Here is a 22379-nt window from a genome sequence, read left to right on the forward strand (position 1 = left end):
TCTCGGGATCCTGTCGTGGTGCTCAGAGGAGATCCTCACCCTGTTGCTCCTTCCCACCTGCCTCACCCGGAGAGCCAGGCCGCCGCTGCTTTGACCTTTTCATGTGTGGCTCCGGCTCCTTCGTCCGAATGGGCACAGAGGCGATGCTTCTTTGTGGCTGTGTCCTAGGCCTGCCGCCTACAGCCATCCGGATCACAGCCACGGGGGGGATCTGCATGTGCTTCCTTACCAGCAAGTTTCTGGAGGTCCATATGGCGTCTTTGATGGCGGCTAGGGTGAGCCACATCTGGGCAAAGTCATCGTTCTTCAGTGTTTTTTGGCTCACCCCATACAGCACCAGTTGTGCTGTAAGGACCTCCCTTGCTGGCAAGTACGGGAATTGCAAGGAGCCGGCCATTGCCCACTGGTCTACGGCAGCGCTGCACTCCCAGAGCAAATGCCTCACCGACTCTGGCGCGCCACAACCGGGTCGGGGGCAGGTTGAGCGTGTTGACATGCCCCGGGAGTGCATGACGGACCTGACTGGGAGAATCTCATGAGCCACCATCCATGACAGGTCCCGGAGTCTGTTTGGAAGAGCGGAATGGTTCACGTTGCGCCAAACTGTTGAGGGCTCGCCAAATGCGAGCCCGCGCACTGGACTCACTGGCTCCTGCTCCTGCACAACAGAGATCAGAGAACGGTGGTTGGTTAAAATATGCAGCTCCTCCTGCTCCAGTTTAAAATGCTTTAAAAACGTCGGGATAAAAGCATAGGCTGGTGGCAGGCTAAAAGACACGGGTACTTTAAGATCTGTAGGTAAAATCTTCAATCGTCTGAGGTACGATCCCATCCAGAAACGTGTCATGGCTGTAGTTTTGGGGTTTCCGGATGGGTCTGTGGCTTGTTTGAGGTGTAGTGCGGTGTATCGGCTTCCTAAAAACAAGTACAGGTCAGGCACTCCTTTTCCTCCTTTCTCTTTTGGCCTTTTCATGACCTCCCTCCTCAGTCTCTCCCACTTGGAGCCCCACAGGAAATAAAAGATGGCTCGCTCCAGATCTAAAAGCACTCTCCTAGGTGGGATAAAAACAGAACTGATGAGTAAAAGCAAAGGTAAAATCACCGCTTTGATGATTAAAACCTTTCCTTCAATAGTCAGTCCTCTAAGTCCCCAATATCCTAGTCTTTGTTTTACTTTCCCTACCACGTCTGGCCAATTTGTTGTTCCTTCTCCCTCCCTGTCAAATTTGATCCCCAGTATTTTTTGGTCAGTCTGGGTCACAGTCAAAGGGAGTCCTGTCATCTCAGTCGCTGTCCACGGTCCATAAAATTGGGCTTGGGTCTTGTTTTTGTTCAACTTTGACCCAGAAGCCTGTCCAAACCAGTCAGTCAAGTCCAGCGTCCTGTTGACGGATAAAAGGTCGGTGCATAAAATGTTCACGTCGTCCATGTATAAAATACACTTGGTGTCCAGTCCCCCGCTCCCCGGTACTCCCAACCCATTGATTCGTTGATCCCTTCTCAAGATCTGTGCCAGCGGTTCTATACATGTTATGTATAGGAGGGCAGATAACGGACAACCCTGACGGACACCGCAGTTAATATCGACTGCTTTTGTCAAATGCCCGTTAATCACAAATTTGCTGGTAATGTCCCGATACAGCAATCCCACCCAAGCTAGAAACCTTTCTGGGAACCCCATTTTTTGCAGTACCTTGAAAAGGTACTGGTGCGAGACCCGATCGAAGGCTTTCTCAAAATCTAAATTTAGGACTACTAGCCGGATGTTTCTGTCTCTCGCGTAACAGATGGTGTCTCGGATCAGTACCAGGCTGTCGGTGATCTTCCTCCCTGGGATGGCACAGCCTTGATCCGGGTGAATCACCCCCTTTAAAAACAAGGACATACGTGAGGCTAAAAGTTTGCTAAAAAGTTTACAATCAAGGTTTAAAAGTGCGATAGGTCTCCAGTTCATCAGGTCGGTCTTGTCTTTGTTTTTGTGCAGTAGAGTCACTATCCCTACTCTAAAACTGTCAGGAAGTCGGTCTAGGTGCTCAAAGTCTTTAAAAACATCGATCAAATCAGGTGCTAAAATGTCCCAAAAGGTCAAATAAAATTCCAAGGGAAGTCCATCCTGTCCTGGGGACTTCCCTTTTTTAAAACTTGACAAACATTTATTTAACTCTAGAATGGTAAAATCTTGGGTTAAAAGCACACTGTCTTTTACTTTTTTATCGATGGATTTTAAAACTTCATTCATGGTGTCTATTCTAATGGGCTTTTCTTTATACAATTCTACGTAAAAATTTTCCACAATCTGTTTAATTTCTTCGATATTCTCTGTTATGCACCCGTTTTCCTTTTTTAGTTTTAAAATGGTCCCCCCTTTACTAACAATTTTCTTAAAAAAATACCTGGTGCACTTCTCACCCTCCTCTATTTCCCGTTCCCTGCTCCTTAAAATGACACCCTTGCTTTTAATTTCAGCTAAAACCGACATCTCTGATTTGATTTCTCTAATTTCTTCATTAAAATCCATTCCATTTTGGTTGAGGTTAAAATAGCGCTGTAGTCGCTTCTGCAGTCCCATCATGCGTCTGTTCTCCTTGCCCTTTCTTTTTTTGCCTGCCTGTCTGAAAAAAGTCTGGGTCTTTCCCTTCACCATCTCCCACCAGTGTGCTCGTGTATCGTACATGTCTTGAAGGGTCTGCCACTCTCGGTACTGCTCCCTGTACTGCTGAACTAGATGTTGATCTTCAAGCAGGGAGCAGTTGAGTTTCCACAGACCACTTCCAAAAGTCACACCTGAAGAGAGTGAAAGGGTGCAGGAGAGCATCAGGTGGTCAGAAAAGAAAACAGGGGTCAATCTAGCATCGGTCGGCGGGCAGTCCCGTGTGAAAATAAAATCTATGCGAGAGGCTCTGGTGCCATCACCACTGAACCAGGTGAAGCCCTCCTCTCTGGGATGCATGGTTTTAAAACAGTCTTGTAGTTTAAAATCCCTGCATATGCCCTGTAATAAAACCGATGTTTTGTCAATTTTAAAATCTTCCCCTGTTCTTTTTCTATCTTTTCGACTTAAAATACAGTTAAAATCACCTCCTAAAACTAATGGCACTCTCCCTAGCATGTGGGACTGCAGGTCTTCTAAAAGGTCATACCTGTCATTTTTGTCGTTAAAGCCATAAATATTGAGAAGGTTAAAATCCTGTCCCATAAAGGTCAAGTGTGCTAAAAGTGCCCTACCGTCTCTCACCACAGTGCTACCCTTCACCAGAACCTGAGGGTTTTTTATTAAAATGGCCACTCCATCGTTCTTATTTTGGTTTGATCCGCTCCATATCGATGTCTGTGGCCACATCTCCTCCCACTGTCGGTAGTGTTTTAAAAACGGTATGCCACATTCCTGCATTAAAAACACATCTGACTTTGTAGAATTAAGAAAGGATAAAACACTCTGGGCTCTAACTCTCGACTTCACACTTCTCACATTGATGGTTGAGAAGGTGAGTGTCATGAGTATGATTAAAAACAACAGGTATGAAATTTTAAAAACACTAAATAGAGGTTTAAGATGCTAAAATATCTTTTTTTTTTTTAAAAAAAGGCAGTTAGACTATTTCTTGTGAACGGGGCTCCTCCTTCACTTCAACAGGTGATGAAGGAGGGAGTTGAGCTCCATTCCCCCGTCGGACTCTGGGGGTTGGCCTTTGACGCAAGGCTGCATTTAGCTTGGAGTCCTTAGGGGTTGATTGTAGAGCTACTGTCAGGAAAGAGACTTCATTTGGTGAATTGGAGGGGAAGACTCTGGGCTCCTCCACAGATGAACTGTCTGAGAGAGTCCCAACTCTTCCCCTCTTCTCTGAGGCTACAGGAGACTCAGAGGACAATTCCGATGCAAGTCTCTTTGTTTGCTGGGCATCGGGGAGGGGGGCATCCTCACTATTTTCAGGTGGTTGAAAATCTTCCATTTCTGAACTAGCTCCGCCCACTTCCTGCATCTCCCCATCCTCCTCTCCACTCTCCATTGATGGGGCTGTTGCAGGCCCCTCCCCCTCTCCCGCCTCACATGATCCCTCCTCTCCAATCACAGTATCTGGCGGGAGATTTGAATTTTCCTGCCCAGCCTCTTCAACCTGCTCTTTTTCTTTTTGTCCTCCATTTTGTTCATTGGCTTTTGCTGCCTTTAGTTTGTTGGCAAACGATTTGGGGCAAGCTCTGAAGAGATGATTTGTTTCTCCACAAAGGTTGCACTTCCTGCCATTGGTGCACTCCTCAAAAGTGTGCCCAATTTCTCTACACTTTCCACAAAAGGTTTTTGTGCACGCTTCTACCAGGTGCCCATGCTCACCGCACTTGCGGCAGAGCTTGGGCTGACCTTGGTAGTGGATGTAGCCCCTGTTTTCACCCAGAACTATCATTGACGGCAGATGTTTCAGGCCTTGGAAGCCCTGGGGGTCCTGCCATTGTTGAATGGGGACCCTCCAAGCGCAATTCCAGATGCCGTCCTCATCTCTCACTTTGGTAGCCTGGCCTTTAACAGTGCAGTATCTCCCCAGCCATATACAAATGTCTTCTGCATTCACTGTCTCATTAAACATTCTGACAATGACTGTTTTCAATGCATTATCAGTCAGTTTTTCAACAACAAATGCAGAAAACTGGGGTTTCACAGACTCAAATCTTGTCCAAAATTCTCTCAAGATAGCCGCAGACTGGAAGCTTACATCAAAACCTGTATTTAATGGTAGTGTCAAAATACAATTCAAATCGTTTGCTGTGAATTTCAAAGCCTGTTGGATTAGCTTCCTGGAGAAATCTAGCCTTGACATCTCCAGGAGCTTTCCATCCTTTTCTTTAAACTTAAAACGGACGCTGTGGTGCCTCCGCATGTTGGCATGGGTGGCCGACATGGTGGAGGCACCACAAGCTAAAAGGATCTAAAATCAGTAAAAAACTTACAATGGACAAAAAAAACAATGAACAATAAATAAGTAAATACAATTAAAAATATAAAAAGGAAAAAAATCTAAAAACGTACTTACCTTTTCAAGTTTTGGCCTGGACAAGGTGTTGAATCCGGCAGAGCGCAGGTAAGAGATTCTCTGGGCCAATGAATTCCTATTTGTTTAAGATATGCAACTACAGAAAAGTTGCACAACTTTAAACAAGGAATGTAGACAATTTCCTCCCAAGAGCTGGTTTAACTCAGAGCCACAACAGGCAAGAATTTAACCATCAAAAGGAGGCGACCGCAGTCTTAGCCAAAAGGCCGAGAAGCGATGGGCCCAAAGTGTCTGGCGTTCCAGCCAGGCTCTTGGCACAAATCTCGCTGGTCGCGGTTGGCTGCTTTTGACATGAGCGGAGCAATGGCTGCTTTTCACCACCTCCGCCCACCTCCCCATTCCTGACCTCGACAGCTGTTTGACTTTTCACAAACTCAAAGGGCTCAGCCATACGGCAGAGCCTGCCAAAAATAGCTTAAACTCATTGGTGTTCCTCTCCACGGAAGTCTTTAGTAAAAGGCGAAAGACTTGTGCGTGATGAAGAGAAACCAGAGTCAGTACAGGCCTCTCCTCAAGAGCGGCCGAGGACCCCATTGGTCCCAGTCACCGCCCTCACGGTAGCCTTCTCTTAGCTTGCCAAATCCCCGCCCCCTCCCCATGTTGTCACGGGCTCTAGCCAATCGGGCTGTGGAGAAAAGTGTCTGGGCCTCAACATGCAATCCCCACAAATTTCTCAAGTTATCAGGCGCTTGCAGGCCCCCGGGGACCAAAATACAGGGAAAATGCGGGGTTGATTGGAGGCTAGCAGCCCTTCCAGGGCGCGTGAGGGATATCAGCTGTGGGGCAGGTTGACTCACCTTCCTCCAGCCACTGCCAGAGGGGCATTTGAAACTGTACGTTTGCGTCATTGCTTGCTTGCTTGCTTGCTTTTCCACACGGCCAGAGAAGGGTGCACCGTTCCCGGCGGCACTGCAATGCCAGGTCGATGCGTGGAGTGAACGGGGCAAGCCCCTTTTTCAGCTCCCAGTTCTAAAAATCCGTTTAATATGTTTGTCCTCGGGTAGAGGACATATCAGATATTAAACTGATAAGAACAGATACTACACTTGATCTTAGCCAAAAGGCCGAGAAGCGATGGGCCCAAAGTGTCTGGCGTTCCAGCCAGGCTCTTGGCACAAATCTCGCTGGTCGCGGTTGGCTGCTTTTGACATGAGCGGAGCAATGGCTGCTTTTCACCACCTCCGCCCACCTCCCCATTCCTGACCTCGACAGCTGTTTGACTTTTCACAAACTCAAAGGGCTCAGCCATACGGCAGAGCCTGCCAAAAATAGCTTAAACTCATTGGTGTTCCTCTCCACGGAAGTCTTTAGTAAAAGGCGAAAGACTTGTGCGTGATGAAGAAAAACCAGAGTCAGTACAGGCCTCTCCTCAAGAGCGGCCGAGGACCCCATTGGTCCCAGTCACCGCCCTCACGGTAGCCTTCTCTTAGCTTGCCAAATCCCCGCCCCCTCCCCATGTTGTCACGGGCTCTAGCCAATCGGGCTGTGGAGAAAAGTGTCTGGGCCTCAACATGCAATCCCCACAAATTTCTCAAGTTATCAGGCGCTTGCAGGCCCCCGGGGACCAAAATACAGGGAAAATGCGGGGTTGATTGGAGGCTAGCAGCCCTTCCAGGGCGCGTGAGGGATATCAGCTGTGGGGCAGGTTGACTCACCTTCCTCCAGCCACTGCCAGAGGGGCATTTGAAACTGTACGTTTGCGTCATTTTTTGCTTGCTTGCTTGCTTGCTTGCTTTTCCACACGGCCAGAGAAGGGTGCACCGTTCCCGGCGGCACTGCAATGCCAGGTCGATGCGTGGAGTGAACGGAGCAAGCCCCTTTTTCAGCTCCCAGTTCTAAAAATCCGTTTAATATGTTTGTCCTCGGGTAGAGGACATATCAGATATTAAACTGATAAGAACAGATTTTTTTTTATTTTTTTTTTTATTTCAGTTCCTCACTCCAAAACAAATGTCACAAAACAAAGAAAACAGTTTACATATGAGGTCCAAAAATCCAAAACACAATTGACCCACTCCATCCATTTTGTTCAAACAAAACAAACCAAGCCAAACAAAAGTTTACCTTAAACATCCTACCCCCCCCCCCCCCCTATTTCAATCCCACAGACCAAAACCCCCCTTCCACCTCTCTAAAGCAGCATGCATTCCCCACTTCAGGATGTCCCTCTCAATTCTCCTCTTCAAGTCTGCTTTTACTCTGCTCACCACCCCATCCACTCTACTGCATCTGTTGTTCTTAATTAGGTCCTGTCTAGCCACCCACAAGCCTCTCTTTACCATGCTAATTACTAGCCAAACAGCTAATTTTGCCCAACCCAGTCCTGTTCCCACCCCCCTCTCAACCATTTCCCATGATAGTTGGAACCCAAAGACTCCCTTCCGTAGCCACAGCTCCACCCTTTCCCATACTACCCTAGAAAAGGGACAGTCCCACATTACATGCCTAATTGTCTCCTCTACCGAGCACCCAATCCTAGGACACACCGGAGACCTTGCCAACCCATGCCGGTACATGATGTCTTGTACTGGCAAACACTTATGGAGGCACAACCAGTTCAGGTCCTTAAGGCCATTATCAAGCCCATGAGGCTGAATCCCCCTCCAAACACTTGGCAATATTCCTGGGACCGGAGGTGCAATGACCCTTTGCTTAACCTCTTTGTAGAGGGCCCTGTGATTAAGTTGCAGGGCTGGTGCAGAAGCCTCCGGGTGCGCCCGCAGCCACCTGGCTGCATGGCGGTAGTGCCATGGTTGCTGCTCTACCCGGGGAGCCAAGTTGTCCCAAACCAAAAGCTGCCTTGCTTGGTAGGCAAAAAAGAGGCGCAAAAAATAGCCAGAGGGGTGAACCACTGGGCCAGCTAATTCCCTACACATAAAAGAAACGAAAATGCAGTCCAACTTCAGTGGCAGATGTGGCACATCTCTCCCCCCTTCCTCAACCCCTGCCAACATGCGGGCCCTCGCAACATACTCATATCTCCCCCCCCAAATAAAACCGAATACGTGACGCATGAGAGGCCTCCTCATACTGACTGGTAGTGGATATATGTAAGCCAGGTACAGGAGAGAAGGCAAAACATCCACCTTGAGAACAAGTACCTTCCCTACAAACGTCAGGCACCTACTCTTCCAGAGAGAAATCTTCCTCTGGACCGCCTCCAGACGCCTCGTCCAGTTCACTGTGGCACCATGAGGCGACTCAAAACTTACCCCTAGGACCTTCAGAGGCCCAGAGCAGAGAGACAGACCCCCTGGTACATCCGTCCTTTCTCTCCACCTCCCAAAGAACTTAACCGAGGACTTTGCACAATTAAGGCTTGATCCAGCCACCCGGCTGAAGTCACTAAAAATCTGCAATGAACGGATAAGGCACTCATCCCTGTCCAGCAGCAATGTAGTGTCATCAGCATACTGAGACAGCTTGACTCGCAGACCCCCACTGCCAGGCACAAAAAAACCTCTCACTCCAGGATCAGCCCGAATGGCAGCTGCCAATGGCTCCATGTAAAGCGCATAGAGCAGCGGTGAGAGCGGGCAACCCTGTCTCACCCCAGAGTACAAACTAAAAGCCTCCCCCAGGTGCCCATTAACCAAAACCCTGCTCCCCGCACCCCTATACAATGTGCGCAGCCACCCTACAAAAACCTGACCGAAACCTAGCCTTTCCAGTACACTAAACATAAAACCCCAATGTACTCTGTCAAAGGCCTTTGCTTGATCAAGACCGACCAGCATAAGCGGCAGATGCCTATCCTCAGCCCAAGCCACAGCATCCCGTAAGAGTTGCAGGTTCCATCTTACTGAGCGCCCTGGCACTGCACATGTCTGGTCCACATGGACCACATGTGGCAGGGCCACGCTTAACCGGTCTGCCAGAACCTTAGCCAGGAGCTTATAGTCTACGCACAGCATGGACAGCGGTCGCCAGTTATCCATATCAGCGCGATCCCCTTTCTTAAACAGAAGGGAGATAACTCCAGTCGCCATAGACCTCCCCATTTTCCCCGTACAGAGCACCTCAGTCAACACCTCCAACAATACTGGCCCAAGTATGTCCCAAAACTTAACATAGAACTCTACCGGCAACCCATCAATGCCTGGCACCTTGCGCCTGTTCATCCTACAGAGAGCACCTTCAAGCTCTTTGAGGGTCAGTGGGGCCTCCAAAGCCCGCACTATGTTCCCTGGCACCTGCTGGTTCAGCAAATCCAGGAACACCCCTCCCCCTCCTATGTCTACCGCTCGCTCCGTGAAAACATCACGGAAATGATCTGTAGCGACACACACCATCTCGCAGGTGTCCACCACAACCCTGCCCTGTTTATTCCTAACTCCTGACACCAGCTGCTTCGCCCTATCAGCCCGTATGGAGCCAAAAAAAGCAGCCGAACATGTCTCTGACTGTTCAATGAACTGCAGACGTGACCGCACCAGGTATGCGCGGGCCCTACCCTCAAAAATATGTCTCAGACTTGCTTTCAAGGATGCGCAAACTTGATGGTCTACAGCACCTTTACAGTTACCCCTAGCATACTCGAGTTCAAGGCGGTGCTGGAGATGGACCACCTCCCTCTTTGCCATTCCAGCCTTTCTCTGACAATAACTTAAACAAAATATCTTCATCCTCTCCTTAGCCACCTCCCACCACTCTAACAACCCCTGGCACAGCGGTTTGAGTCCCATAAGACCCTTAAAAAACCAAAGAAACTGTTGACTAAACAAGTCCTCCTCCAGCACACTAATATTTAAGCGCCAAAACCCAGGCCCGAAGACTGGCAAATCCAAACTCACCGTAAACAGCAAACCATCATGATCCGAAAAGCAAACCGGGAGCACCCTTCCTGCAACCAACTTCAAGGTCTTAACAAAAAATACATAATCTAAACGCTTAAAGATCCCCTGCGAATTACGCCAAGTGGGACCATCCATGAGTGGCCTGACCACCCTCGCCCCATCGACCAAACCAAAACTATTCAAAAGATTAGAAATGTACAGGTCGCTGGCATCACCCCCCTTTCCTAACTCTACATTAAAATCACCCCCTATGATGACCTGCCTGTTGGTGACAAGGTGCGGCTCCAGCATCCCAAACATTTCTTTCCGCTCTGCTGAGGATTGTGGTCCATAGACCACAATGATTCTCAGCGTGTTTGTTCCCCAGGAGATGTCCGCACCCATTATTCTCCCCTGGACAATAACAAAAACACCCTCCACTTTAATCTCCTTAAAACCAAACAAAATCCCAACTCCTGTAGAGTGAACACCCCCTATGCTCCAGACTGAGTCCCCTCTGGTCCATTCCCTTCTAAAACACCCAACATCCCCCATATCCCGTAAGTGGACTTCCTGCAACAAACAAAAAGCTACACGCAAAGAGCTAACAAATTCGAAAACGATCCTTCTTTTAACAGTGTTCCTCATTCCCCTCACATTCAGAGAAAGAACATCAAAGGAGAACATTTTAAATTACAGATGCTTACACTCAAACAAAAACAAAAAGAAAACAAAACAGTCCCCCCCCCTACTGTGAATACAGATCATCTCCTTCACTATCCATCTGGTCCGCCCAGGAAAAGGGAACAGCATTTGGTGAGGATGAAGGCCTTTTTGGTCCCTCGTATGCGTCCTCACTCAAAGGAGACGACAATAGGAGCAAACCGGGAGAAAGCTCAAAATCAAGCTCCAACCCAGCTGGTGGCTCCTCACCCAAAACCCCTGAGACATGCTCCAACCCCTGACCTGTATCTATTGCATCCCGCCCCCGGGCCCCTCCTCTAACCGTTTCCCCCCCCTGTTGTATTCCATCAGCCCTACCCACATCAACCCCCACCTCTGCGGCCTGCCCCCTCCCCTCTCCCTCCCTCTCCCTCTTTGACCTTTTACTCTTCACCACCTGCTCACACTCCCCCTTTTCAATCGAGAGACCCTCCTCCAACACCTTCAAACCTCTTCGTGCTCCTTGCTTTGGCTCGGTGGGAGCGGCACCAGTGGGGACCGCGTCCGTAATCCCCGAGGGCACCTGGTCCACACTGACTTCTCCAGCAACACTGGCAAGTCCCTGCACCTTGGATACAGAGTCCACTCTACTCCCAGAAGGGCCTGGAAGCTGATCCGCTTGCTGTGGATCAATTGACGTATTGCCCATTGGCACGAAAGTCCCTCCAAAGTCTTGAGCCTTACCCTGCCCTCCAGTGGCCCCAGCTACTTCTGCAAAGGTTCTCCTATGGCCAGGACAGCTCCGATAGAGGTGATCAAGTCCACCACATCCATGACAGGCCTTCAGTGCAGTGCAGTCTTTAGCCTCGTGTCCCCCCTGACCACAGAAACGGCAGCAGACCCCAGTGCATCCTGCCTCCGTGTGGCCAGACTGCCTACACTGCCGACAGAAAGACGGTTGCCTCGAATAGAACAAATAGCCACGGTCCCCACCGAGACTAAAAAAGGCGGGTGGATGTCTGAGACCACCAGGCCCTTCTGGCTCAGGCTTGAGCAACACCTGGAACTGCCGTCTGCCAGTCCAAAACCCCATTGGATCATTAACATATCTTGCTGCTGACACCACTTCTCCATACCGGCCCAGGAAATCAGCCAAGGCAAGATCAGTCACAAACGGGTTAAACATGTGAACTGTAATCTGCCTGAAATTAGGTCTGTCCAAACTCAAAATCTTGTAGCAGGCAAGGGGCCTTACCCCAGCTCCAGCCGAACAATTTTCAGACACCTTTCTGTACACCTCCTCATTCCTCAGGGTGACATCAAAAGCTTTTTCCTGTTGGTTCCATTGAATGCACAAGACATCCTCCACCGTCAAAAGAAGCTGGCCCATGATGACCCTCTTGCAGAACCACGATCTTGAAACAGCATCTTCTTCTGTCACGATTGCCTGGAAACGAAGCGTGAACCTCAACCCAACCTTAGGGATAACCTGCACAGGAGAGGCCATACTGGCCATCGCTTCCATAGAAGTGTCGCCCAGATCAAAAAAGAAAAATCTCTCCACGAATACTACACTTGATCTTAGCCAAAAGGCCGAGAAGCGATGGGCCCAAAGTGTCTGGCGTTCCAGCCAGGCTCTTGGCACAAATCTCGCTGGTCGCGGTTGGCTGCTTTTGACATGAGCGGAGCAATGGCTGCTTTTCACCACCTCCGCCCACCTCCCCATTCCTGACCTCGACAGCTGTTTGACTTTTCACAAACTCAAAGGGCTCAGCCATACGGCAGAGCCTGCCAAAAATAGCTTAAACTCATTGGTGTTCCTCTCCACGGAAGTCTTTAGTAAAAGGCGAAAGACTTGTGCGTGATGAAGAGAAACCAGAGTCAGTACAGGCCTCTCCTCAAGAGCGGCCGAGGACCCCATTGGTCCCAGTCACCGCCCTCACGGTAGCCTTCTCTTAGCTTGCCAAATCCCCGCCCCCTCCCCATGTTGTCACGGGCTCTAGCCAATCGGGCTGTGGAGAAAAGTGTCTGGGCCTCAACATGCAATCCCCACAAATTTCTCAAGTTATCAGGCGCTTGCAGGCCCCCGGGGACCAAAATACAGGGAAAATGCGGGGTTGATTGGAGGCTAGCAGCCCTTCCAGGGCGCGTGAGGGATATCAGCTGTGGGGCAGGTTGACTCACCTTCCTCCAGCCACTGCCAGAGGGGCATTTGAAACTGTACGTTTGCGTCATTGTTTGCTTGCTTGCTTTTCCACACGGCCAGAGAAGGGTGCACCGTTCCCGGCGGCACTGCAATGCCAGGTCGATGCGTGGAGTGAACGGGGCAAGCCCCTTTTTCAGCTCCCAGTTCTAAAAATCAGTTTAATATGTTTGTCCTCGGGTAGAGGACATATCAGATATTAAACTGATAAGAACAGATACTACACTTGATCTTAGCCAAAAGGCCGAGAAGCGATGGGCCCAAAGTGTCTGGCGTTCCAGCCAGGCTCTTGGCACAAATCTCGCTGGTCGCGGTTGGCTGCTTTTGACATGAGCGGAGCAATGGCTGCTTTTCACCACCTCCGCCCACCTCCCCATTCCTGACCTCGACAGCTGTTTGACTTTTCACAAACTCAAAGGGCTCAGCCATACGGCAGAGCCTGCCAAAAATAGCTTAAACTCATTGGTGTTCCTCTCCACGGAAGTCTTTAGTAAAAGGCGAAAGACTTGTGCGTGATGAAGAGAAACCAGAGTCAGTACAGGCCTCTCATCAAGAGCGGCCGAGGACCCCATTGGTCCCAGTCACCGCCCTCACGGTAGCCTTCTCTTAGCTTGCCAAATCCCCGCCCCCTCCCCATGTTGTCACGGGCTCTAGCCAATCGGGCTGTGGAGAAAAGTGTCTGGGCCTCAACATGCAATCCCCACAAATTTCTCAAGTTATCAGGCGCTTGCAGGCCCCCGGGGACCAAAATACAGGGAAAATGCGGGGTTGATTGGAGGCTAGCAGCCCTTCCAGGGCGCGTGAGGGATATCAGCTGTGGGGCAGGTTGACTCACCTTCCTCCAGCCACTGCCAGAGGGGCATTTGAAACTGTACGTTTGCGTCATTGTTTGCTTGCTTGTTTGCTTGCTTGCTTTTCCACACGGCCAGAGAAGGGTGCACCGTTCCCGGCGGCACTGCAATGCCAGGTCGATGCGTGGAGTGAACGGAGCAAGCCCCTTTTTCAGCTCCCAGTTCTAAAAATCCGTTTAATATGTTTGTCCTCGGGTAGAGGACATATCAGATATTAAACTGATAAGAACAGATACTACACTTGATCTTAGCCAAAAGGCCAAGAAGCGATGGGCCCAAAGTGTCTGGCGTTCCAGCCAGGCTCTTGGCACAAATCTCGCTGGTCGCGGTTGGCTGCTTTTGACATGAGCGGAGCAATGGCTGCTTTTCATCACCTCCGCCCACCTCCCCATTCCTGACCTCGACAGCTGTTTGACTTTTCACAAACTCAAAGGACTCAGCCATACGGCAGAGCCTGCCAAAAATAGCTTAAACTCATTGGTGTTCCTCTCCACGGAAGTCTTTAGTAAAAGGCGAAAGACTTGTGCGTGATGAAGAGAAACCAGAGTCAGTACAGGCCTCTCCTCAAGAGCGGCCGAGGACCCCATTGGTCCCAGTCACCGCCCTCACGGTAGCCTTCTCTTAGCTTGCCAAATCCCCGCCCCCTCCCCATGTTGTCACGGGCTCTAGCCAATCGGGCTGTGGAGAAAAGTGTCTGGGCCTCAACATGCAATCCCCACAAATTTCTCAAGTTATCAGGCGCTTGCAGGCCCCCGGGGACCAAAATACAGGGAAAATGCGGGGTTGATTGGAGGCTAGCAGCCCTTCCAGGGCGCGTGAGGGATATCAGCTGTGGGGCAGGTTGACTCACCTTCCTCCAGCCACTGCCAGAGGAGCATTTGAAACTGTACGTTTGCGTCATTGTTTGCTTGCTTGTTTGCTTGCTTGCTTTTCCACACGGCCAGAGAAGGGTGCACCGTTCCCGGCGGCACTGCAATGCCAGGTCGATGCGTGGAGTGAACGGAGCAAGCCCCTTTTTCAGCTCCCAGTTCTAAAAATCCGTTTAATATGTTTGTCCTCGGGTAGAGGACATATCAGATATTAAACTGATAAGAACAGATTTTTCTTTCGAAAAGATTTATTGACACTCATTTCAAGTTTTTTCAAAGAAGGTTTACATCTTGAGATACAAAGGGTACATTATAATCACAACAATATGATAAATAGTTGTAAAACCATTGTTTGTTTGTTTTTTTTTTTTTTAAAACATTAAAAACAAATATTTCAAGGGGTTTTACATGTTGTCAAACATAAAATCCATCTCACAAATGAAAACCATGGAGTGTCCCAAATCTTTAAAAGGGAGTGCATTGGTTTAAAACTTCTCTTCTTTCTAATTTTGTGCAGGAGCAGAGTGAGTCCCTACCCAGGGTCACTCATTCCGCTCCCCCAAACATTTGGTCTCTCGGGATCCTGTCGTGGTGCTCAGAGGAGATCCTCACCCTGTTGCTCCTTCCCACCTGCCTCACCCGGAGAGCCAGGCCGCCGCTGCTTTGACCTTTTCATGTGTGGCTCCGGCTCCTTCGTCCGAATGGGCACAGAGGCGATGCTTCTTTGTGGCTGTGTCCTAGGCCTGCCGCCTACAGCCATCCGGATCACAGCCACGGGGGGGATCTGCATGTGCTTCCTTACCAGCAAGTTTCTGGAGGTCCATATGGCGTCTTTGATGGCGGCTAGGGTGAGCCACATCTGGGCAAAGTCATCTTTCTTCAGTGTTTTTTGGCTCACCCCATAGAGCACCAGTTGTGCTGTAAGGACCTCCCTTGCTGGCAAGTACGGGAATTGCAAGGAGCCGGCCATTGCCCACTGGTCTACGGCAGCGCTGCACTCCCAGAGCAAATGCCTCACCGACTCTGGCGCGCCACAACCGGGTCGGGGGCAGGTTGAGCGTGTTGACATGCCCCGGGAGTGCATGACGGACCTGACTGGGAGAATCTCATGAGCCACCATCCATGACAGGTCCCGGAGTCTGTTTGGAAGAGCGGAATGGTTCACGTTGCGCCAAACTGTTGAGGGCTCGCCAAATGCGAGCCCGCGCACTGGACTCACTGGCTCCTGCTCCTGCACAACAGAGATCAGAGAACGGTGGTTGGTTAAAATATGCAGCTCCTCCTGCTCCAGTTTAAAATGCTTTAAAAACGTCGGGATAAAAGCATAGGCTGGTGGCAGGCTAAAAGACACGGGTACTTTAAGATCTGTAGGTAAAATCTTCAATCGTCTGAGGTACGATCCCATCCAGAAACGTGTCATGGCTGTAGTTTTGGGGTTTCCGGATGGGTCTGTGGCTTGTTTGAGGTGTAGTGCGGTGTATCGGCTTCCTAAAAACAAGTACAGGTCAGGCACTCCTTTTCCTCCTTTCTCTTTTGGCCTTTTCATGACCTCCCTCCTCAGTCTCTCCCACTTGGAGCCCCACAGGAAATAAAAGATGGCTCGCTCCAGATCTAAAAGCACTCTCCTAGGTGGGATAAAAACAGAACTGATGAGTAAAAGCAAAGGTAAAATCACCGCTTTGATGATTAAAACCTTTCCTTCAATAGTCAGTCCTCTAAGTCCCCAATATCCTAGTCTTTGTTTTACTTTCCCTACCACGTCTGGCCAATTTGTTGTTCCTTCTCCCTCCCTGTCAAATTTGATCCCCAGTATTTTTTGGTCAGTCTGGGTCACAGTCAAAGGGAGTCCTGTCATCTCAGTCGCTGTCCACGGTCCATAAAATTGGGCTTGGGTCTTGTTTTTGTTCAACTTTGACCCAGAAGCCTGTCCAAACCAGTCAGTCAAGTCCAGCGTCCTGTTGACGGATAAAAGGTCGGTGCATAAAATGTTCACGTCGTCCATGTATAAAATACACTTGGTGTCCAGTCCCCCGCTCCCCGGTACTCCCAACCCATTGATTCGTTGATCCCTTCTCAAGATCTGTGCCAGCGGTTCTATACATGTTATGTATAGGAGGGCAGATAACGGACAACCCTGACGGACACCGCAGTTAATATCGACTGCTTTTGTCAAATGCCCGTTAATCACAAATTTGCTGGTAATGTCCCGATACAGCAATCCCACCCAAGCTAGAAACCTTTCTGGGAACCCCATTTTTTGCAGTACCTTGAAAAGGTACTGGTGCGAGACCCGATCGAAGGCTTTCTCAAAATCTAAATTTAGGACTACTAGCCGGATGTTTCTGTCTCTCGCGTAACAGATGGTGTCTCGGATCAGTACCAGGCTGTCGGTGATCTTCCTCCCTGGGATGGCACAGCCTTGATCCGGGTGAATCACCCCCTTTAAAAACAAGGACATACGTGAGGCTAAAAGTTTGCTAAAAAGTTTACAATCAAGGTTTAAAAGTGCGATAGGTCTCCAGTTCATCAGGTCGGTCTTGTCTTTGTTTTTGTGCAGTAGAGTCACTATCCCTACTCTAAAACTGTCAGGAAGTCGGTCTAGGTGCTCAAAGTCTTTAAAAACATCGATCAAATCAGGTGCTAAAATGTCCCAAAAGGTCAAATAAAATTCCACGGGAAGTCCATCCTGTCCTGGGGACTTCCCTTTTTTAAAACTTGACAAACATTTATTTAACTCTAGAATGGTAAAATCTTGGGTTAAAAGCACACTGTCTTTTACTTTTTTATCGATGGATTTTAAAACTTCATTCATGGTGTCTATTCTAATGGGCTTTTCTTTATACAATTCTACGTAAAAATTTTCCACAATCTGTTTAATTTCTTCGATATTCTCTGTTATGCACCCGTTTTCCTTTTTTAGTTTTAAAATGGTCCCCCCTTTACTAACAATTTTCTTAAAAAAATACCTGGTGCACTTCTCACCCTCCTCTATTTCCCGTTCCCTGCTCCTTAAAATGACACCCTTGCTTTTAATTTCAGCTAAAACCGACATCTCTGATTTGATTTCTCTAATTTCTTCATTAAAATCCATTCCATTTTGGTTGAGGTTAAAATAGCGCTGTAGTCGCTTCTGCAGTCCCATCATGCGTCTGTTCTCCTTGCCCTTTCTTTTTTTGCCTGCCTGTCTGAAAAAAGTCTGGGTCTTTCCCTTCACCATCTCCCACCAGTGTGCTCGTGTATCGTACATGTCTTGAAGGGTCTGCCACTCTCGGTACTGCTCCCTGTACTGCTGAACTAGATGTTGATCTTCAAGCAGGGAGCAGTTGAGTTTCCACAGACCACTTCCAAAAGTCACACCTGAAGAGAGTGAAAGGGTGCAGGAGAGCATCAGGTGGTCAGAAAAGAAAACAGGGGTCAATCTAGCATCGGTCGGCGGGCAGTCCCGTGTGAAAATAAAATCTATGCGAGAGGCTCTGGTGCCATCACCACTGAACCAGGTGAAGCCCTCCTCTCTGGGATGCATGGTTTTAAAACAGTCTTGTAGTTTAAAATCCCTGCATATGCCCTGTAATAAAACCGATGTTTTGTCAATTTTAAAATCTTCCCCTGTTCTTTTTCTATCTTTTCGACTTAAAATACAGTTAAAATCACCTCCTAAAACTAATGGCACTCTCCCTAGCATGTGGGACTGCAGGTCTTCTAAAAGGTCATACCTGTCATTTTTGTCGTTAAAGCCATAAATATTGAGAAGGTTAAAATCCTGTCCCATAAAGGTCAAGTGTGCTAAAAGTGCCCTACCGTCTCTCACCACAGTGCTACCCTTCACCAGAACCTGAGGGTTTTTTATTAAAATGGCCACTCCATCGTTCTTATTTTGGTTTGATCCGCTCCATATCGATGTCTGTGGCCACATCTCCTCCCACTGTCGGTAGTGTTTTAAAAACGGTATGCCACATTCCTGCATTAAAAACACATCTGACTTTGTAGAATTAAGAAAGGATAAAACACTCTGGGCTCTAACTCTCGACTTCACACTTCTCACATTGATGGTTGAGAAGGTGAGTGTCATGAGTATGATTAAAAACAACAGGTATGAAATTTTAAAAACACTAAATAGAGGTTTAAGATGCTAAAATATCTTTTTTTTTTAAAAAAAAAAGGCAGTTAGACTATTTCTTGTGAACGGGGCTCCTCCTTCACTTCAACAGGTGATGAAGGAGGGAGTTGAGCTCCATTCCCCCGTCGGACTCTGGGGGTTGGCCTTTGACGCAAGGCTGCATTTAGCTTGGAGTCCTTAGGGGTTGATTGTAGAGCTACTGTCAGGAAAGAGACTTCATTTGGTGAATTGGAGGGGAAGACTCTGGGCTCCTCCACAGATGAACTGTCTGAGAGAGTCCCAACTCTTCCCCTCTTCTCTGAGGCTACAGGAGACTCAGAGGACAATTCCGATGCAAGTCTCTTTGTTTGCTGGGCATCGGGGAGGGGGGCATCCTCACTATTTTCAGGTGGTTGAAAATCTTCCATTTCTGAACTAGCTCCGCCCACTTCCTGCATCTCCCCATCCTCCTCTCCACTCTCCATTGATGGGGCTGTTGCAGGCCCCTCCCCCTCTCCCGCCTCACATGATCCCTCCTCTCCAATCACAGTATCTGGCGGGAGATTTGAATTTTCCTGCCCAGCCTCTTCAACCTGCTCTTTTTCTTTTTGTCCTCCATTTTGTTCATTGGCTTTTGCTGCCTTTAGTTTGTTGGCAAACGATTTGGGGCAAGCTCTGAAGAGATGATTTGTTTCTCCACAAAGGTTGCACTTCCTGCCATTGGTGCACTCCTCAAAAGTGTGCCCAATTTCTCTACACTTTCCGCAAAAGGTTTTTGTGCACGCTTCTACCAGGTGCCCATGCTCACCGCACTTGCGGCAGAGCTTGGGCTGACCTTGGTAGTGGATGTAGCCCCTGTTTTCACCCAGAACTATCATTGACGGCAGATGTTTCAGGCCTTGGAAGCCCTGGGGGTCCTGCCATTGTTGAATGGGGACCCTCCAAGCGCAATTCCAGATGCCGTCCTCATCTCTCACTTTGGTAGCCTGGCCTTTAACAGTGCAGTATCTCCCCAGCCATATACAAATGTCTTCTGCATTCACTGTCTCATTAAACATTCTGACAATGACTGTTTTCAATGCATTATCAGTCAGTTTTTCAACAACAAATGCAGAAAACTGGGGTTTCACAGACTCAAATCTTGTCCAAAATTCTCTCAAGATAGCCGCAGACTGGAAGCTTACATCAAAACCTTTATTTAATGGTAGGGTCAAAATACAATTCAAATCGTTTGCTGTGAATTTCAAAGCCTGTTGGATTAGCTTCCTGGAGAAATCTAGCCTTGACATCTCCAGGAGCTTTCCATCCTTTTCTTTAAACTTAAAACGGACGCTGTGGTGCCTCCGCATGTTGGCATGGGTGGCCGACATGGTGGAGGCACCACAAGCTAAAAGGATCTAAAATCAGTAAAAAACTTACAATGGACAAAAAAACAATGAACAATAAATAAGTAAATACAATTAAAAATATAAAAAGGAAAAAAATCTAAAAACGTACTTACCTTTTCAAGTTTTGGCCTGGACAAGGTGTTGAATCCGGCAGAGCGCAGGTAAGAGATTCTCTGGGCCAATGAATTCCTATTTGTTTAAGATATGCAACTACAGAAAAGTTGCACAACTTTAAACAAGGAATGTAGACAATTTCCTCCCAAGAGCTGGTTTAACTCAGAGCCACAACAGGCAAGAATTTAACCATCAAAAGGAGGCGACCGCAGTCTTAGCCAAAAGGCCGAGAAGCGATGGGCCCAAAGTGTCTGGCGTTCCAGCCAGGCTCTTGGCACAAATCTCGCTGGTCGCGGTTGGCTGCTTTTGACATGAGCGGAGCAATGGCTGCTTTTCACCACCTCCGCCCACCTCCCCATTCCTGACCTCGACAGCTGTTTGACTTTTCACAAACTCAAAGGGCTCAGCCATACGGCAGAGCCTGCCAAAAATAGCTTAAACTCATTGGTGTTCCTCTCCACGGAAGTCTTTAGTAAAAGGCGAAAGACTTGTGCGTGATGAAGAGAAACCAGAGTCAGTACAGGCCTCTCCTCAAGAGCGGCCGAGGACCCCATTGGTCCCAGTCACCGCCCTCACGGTAGCCTTCTCTTAGCTTGCCAAATCCCCGCCCCCTCCCCATGTTGTCACGGGCTCTAGCCAATCGGACTGTGGAGAAAAGTGTCTGGGCCTCAACATGCAATCCCCACAAATTTCTCAAGTTATCAGGCGCTTGCAGGCCCCCGGGGACCAAAATACAGGGAAAATGCGGGGTTGATTGGAGGCTAGCAGCCCTTCCAGGGCGCGTGAGGGATATCAGCTGTGGGGCAGGTTGACTCACCTTCCTCCAGCCACTGCCAGAGGGGCATTTGAAACTGTACGTTTGCGTCATTGTTTGCTTGCTTGCTTGCTTGCTTTTCCACACGGCCAGAGAAGGGTGCACCGTTCCCGGCGGCACTGCAATGCCAGGTCGATGCGTGGAGTGAACGGGGCAAGCCCCTTTTTCAGCTCCCAGTTCTAAAAATCCGTTTAATATGTTTGTCCTCGGGTAGAGGACATATCAGATATTAAACTGATAAGAACAGATTTTTTCTTTCGAAAAGATTTATTGACACTCATTTCAAGTTTTTTCAAAGAAGGTTTACATCTTGAGATACAAAGGGTACATTATAATCACAACACTATGATAAATAGTTGTAAAACCATTGTTTGTTTGTTTGTTTTTTTTTTTAAAACATTAAAAACAAATATTTCAAGGGGTTTTACATGTTGTCAAACATAAAATCCATCTCACAAATGAAAACCATGGAGTGTCCCAAATCTTTAAAAGGGAGTGCATTGGTTTAAAACTTCTCTTCTTTCTAATTTTGTGCAGGAGCAGAGTGAGTCCCTACCCAGGGTCACTCATTCCGCTCCCCCAAACATTTGGTCTCTCGGGATCCTGTCGTGGTGCTCAGAGGAGATCCTCACCCTGTTGCTCCTTCCCACCTGCCTCACCCGGAGAGCCAGGCCGCCGCTGCTTTGACCTTTTCATGTGTGGCTCCGGCTCCTTCGTCCGAATGGGCACAGAGGCGATGCTTCTTTGTGGCTGTGTCCTAGGCCTGCCGCCTACAGCCATCCGGATCACAGCCACGGGGGGGATCTGCATGTGCTTCCTTACCAGCAAGTTTCTGGAGGTCCATATGGCGTCTTTGATGGCGGCTAGGGTGAGCCACATCTGGGCAAAGTCATCTTTCTTCAGTGTTTTTTGGCTCACCCCATAGAGCACCAGTTGTGCTGTAAGGACCTCCCTTGCTGGCAAGTACGGGAATTGCAAGGAGCCGGCCATTGCCCACTGGTCTACGGCAGCGCTGCACTCCCAGAGCAAATGCCTCACCGACTCTGGCGCGCCACAACCGGGTCGGGGGCAGGTTGAGCGTGTTGACATGCCCCGGGAGTGCATGACGGACCTGACTGGGAGAATCTCATGAGCCACCATCCATGACAGGTCCCGGAGTCTGTTTGGAAGAGCAGAATGGTTCACGTTGCGCCAAACTGTTGAGGGCTCGCCAAATGCGAGCCCGCGCACTGGACTCACTGGCTCCTGCTCCTGCACAACAGAGATCAGAGAACGGTGGTTGGTTAAAATATGCAGCTCCTCCTGCTCCAGTTTAAAATGCTTTAAAAACGTCGGGATAAAAGCATAGGCTGGTGGCAGGCTAAAAGACACGGGTACTTTAAGATCTGTAGGTAAAATCTTCAATCGTCTGAGGTACGATCCCATCCAGAAACGTGTCATGGCTGTAGTTTTGGGGTTTCCGGATGGGTCTGTGGCTTGTTTGAGGTGTAGTGCGGTGTATCGGCTTCCTAAAAACAAGTACAGGTCAGGCACTCCTTTTCCTCCTTTCTCTTTTGGCCTT

General features: G+C 48.8%; 9 non-coding genes and 4 pseudogenes across 9 annotated transcripts; all 13 read right to left on the minus strand.

Annotated features, from left to right (window-relative positions):
- Positions 1-5427: 5427 nt before the first annotated feature.
- On the minus strand, positions 5428-5542 carry LOC139618897 (U5 spliceosomal RNA). The gene has a single exon (XR_011689903.1). It is a non-coding gene; the product is annotated as a U5 spliceosomal RNA (small nuclear RNA).
- A 387-nt stretch (positions 5543-5929) lies between these two features.
- LOC139619729 (U2 spliceosomal RNA) lies at positions 5930-6121 on the minus strand. The gene has a single exon (XR_011690664.1). It is a non-coding gene; the product is annotated as a U2 spliceosomal RNA (small nuclear RNA).
- A 164-nt stretch (positions 6122-6285) lies between these two features.
- Positions 6286-6400, minus strand: LOC139619313 (U5 spliceosomal RNA). The gene has a single exon (XR_011690315.1). It is a non-coding gene; the product is annotated as a U5 spliceosomal RNA (small nuclear RNA).
- Positions 6401-6795: 395 nt separating this feature from the next.
- LOC139619826 (U2 spliceosomal RNA) lies at positions 6796-6999 on the minus strand (annotated as a pseudogene).
- Positions 7000-12009: 5010 nt separating this feature from the next.
- On the minus strand, positions 12010-12088 carry LOC139618755 (U2 spliceosomal RNA; annotated as a pseudogene).
- A 164-nt stretch (positions 12089-12252) lies between these two features.
- On the minus strand, positions 12253-12367 carry LOC139618898 (U5 spliceosomal RNA). The gene has a single exon (XR_011689904.1). It is a non-coding gene; the product is annotated as a U5 spliceosomal RNA (small nuclear RNA).
- Positions 12368-12750: 383 nt separating this feature from the next.
- Positions 12751-12942, minus strand: LOC139618712 (U2 spliceosomal RNA). The gene has a single exon (XR_011689779.1). It is a non-coding gene; the product is annotated as a U2 spliceosomal RNA (small nuclear RNA).
- Positions 12943-13106: 164 nt separating this feature from the next.
- On the minus strand, positions 13107-13221 carry LOC139618899 (U5 spliceosomal RNA). Its single transcript, XR_011689905.1, has one exon. It is a non-coding gene; the product is annotated as a U5 spliceosomal RNA (small nuclear RNA).
- Positions 13222-13616: 395 nt separating this feature from the next.
- LOC139619578 (U2 spliceosomal RNA) lies at positions 13617-13808 on the minus strand. Its single transcript, XR_011690570.1, has one exon. It is a non-coding gene; the product is annotated as a U2 spliceosomal RNA (small nuclear RNA).
- Positions 13809-13971: 163 nt separating this feature from the next.
- On the minus strand, positions 13972-14087 carry LOC139618779 (U5 spliceosomal RNA). The gene has a single exon (XR_011689791.1). It is a non-coding gene; the product is annotated as a U5 spliceosomal RNA (small nuclear RNA).
- A 395-nt stretch (positions 14088-14482) lies between these two features.
- On the minus strand, positions 14483-14656 carry LOC139619712 (U2 spliceosomal RNA; annotated as a pseudogene).
- A 5750-nt stretch (positions 14657-20406) lies between these two features.
- Positions 20407-20521, minus strand: LOC139618900 (U5 spliceosomal RNA). The gene has a single exon (XR_011689906.1). It is a non-coding gene; the product is annotated as a U5 spliceosomal RNA (small nuclear RNA).
- A 391-nt stretch (positions 20522-20912) lies between these two features.
- LOC139619687 (U2 spliceosomal RNA) lies at positions 20913-21087 on the minus strand (annotated as a pseudogene).
- Between the last annotated feature and the right edge of the window lie 1292 nt (positions 21088-22379).

The sequence above is a fragment of the Trachinotus anak genome, unplaced genomic scaffold (genome assembly GCF_046630095.1).
Source record: "Trachinotus anak isolate AG129_WGS33_773 ecotype Australia unplaced genomic scaffold, CSIRO_AGI_Tana_v1 ptg000003l, whole genome shotgun sequence".
NCBI lineage: Eukaryota > Metazoa > Chordata > Actinopteri > Carangiformes > Carangidae > Trachinotus > Trachinotus anak.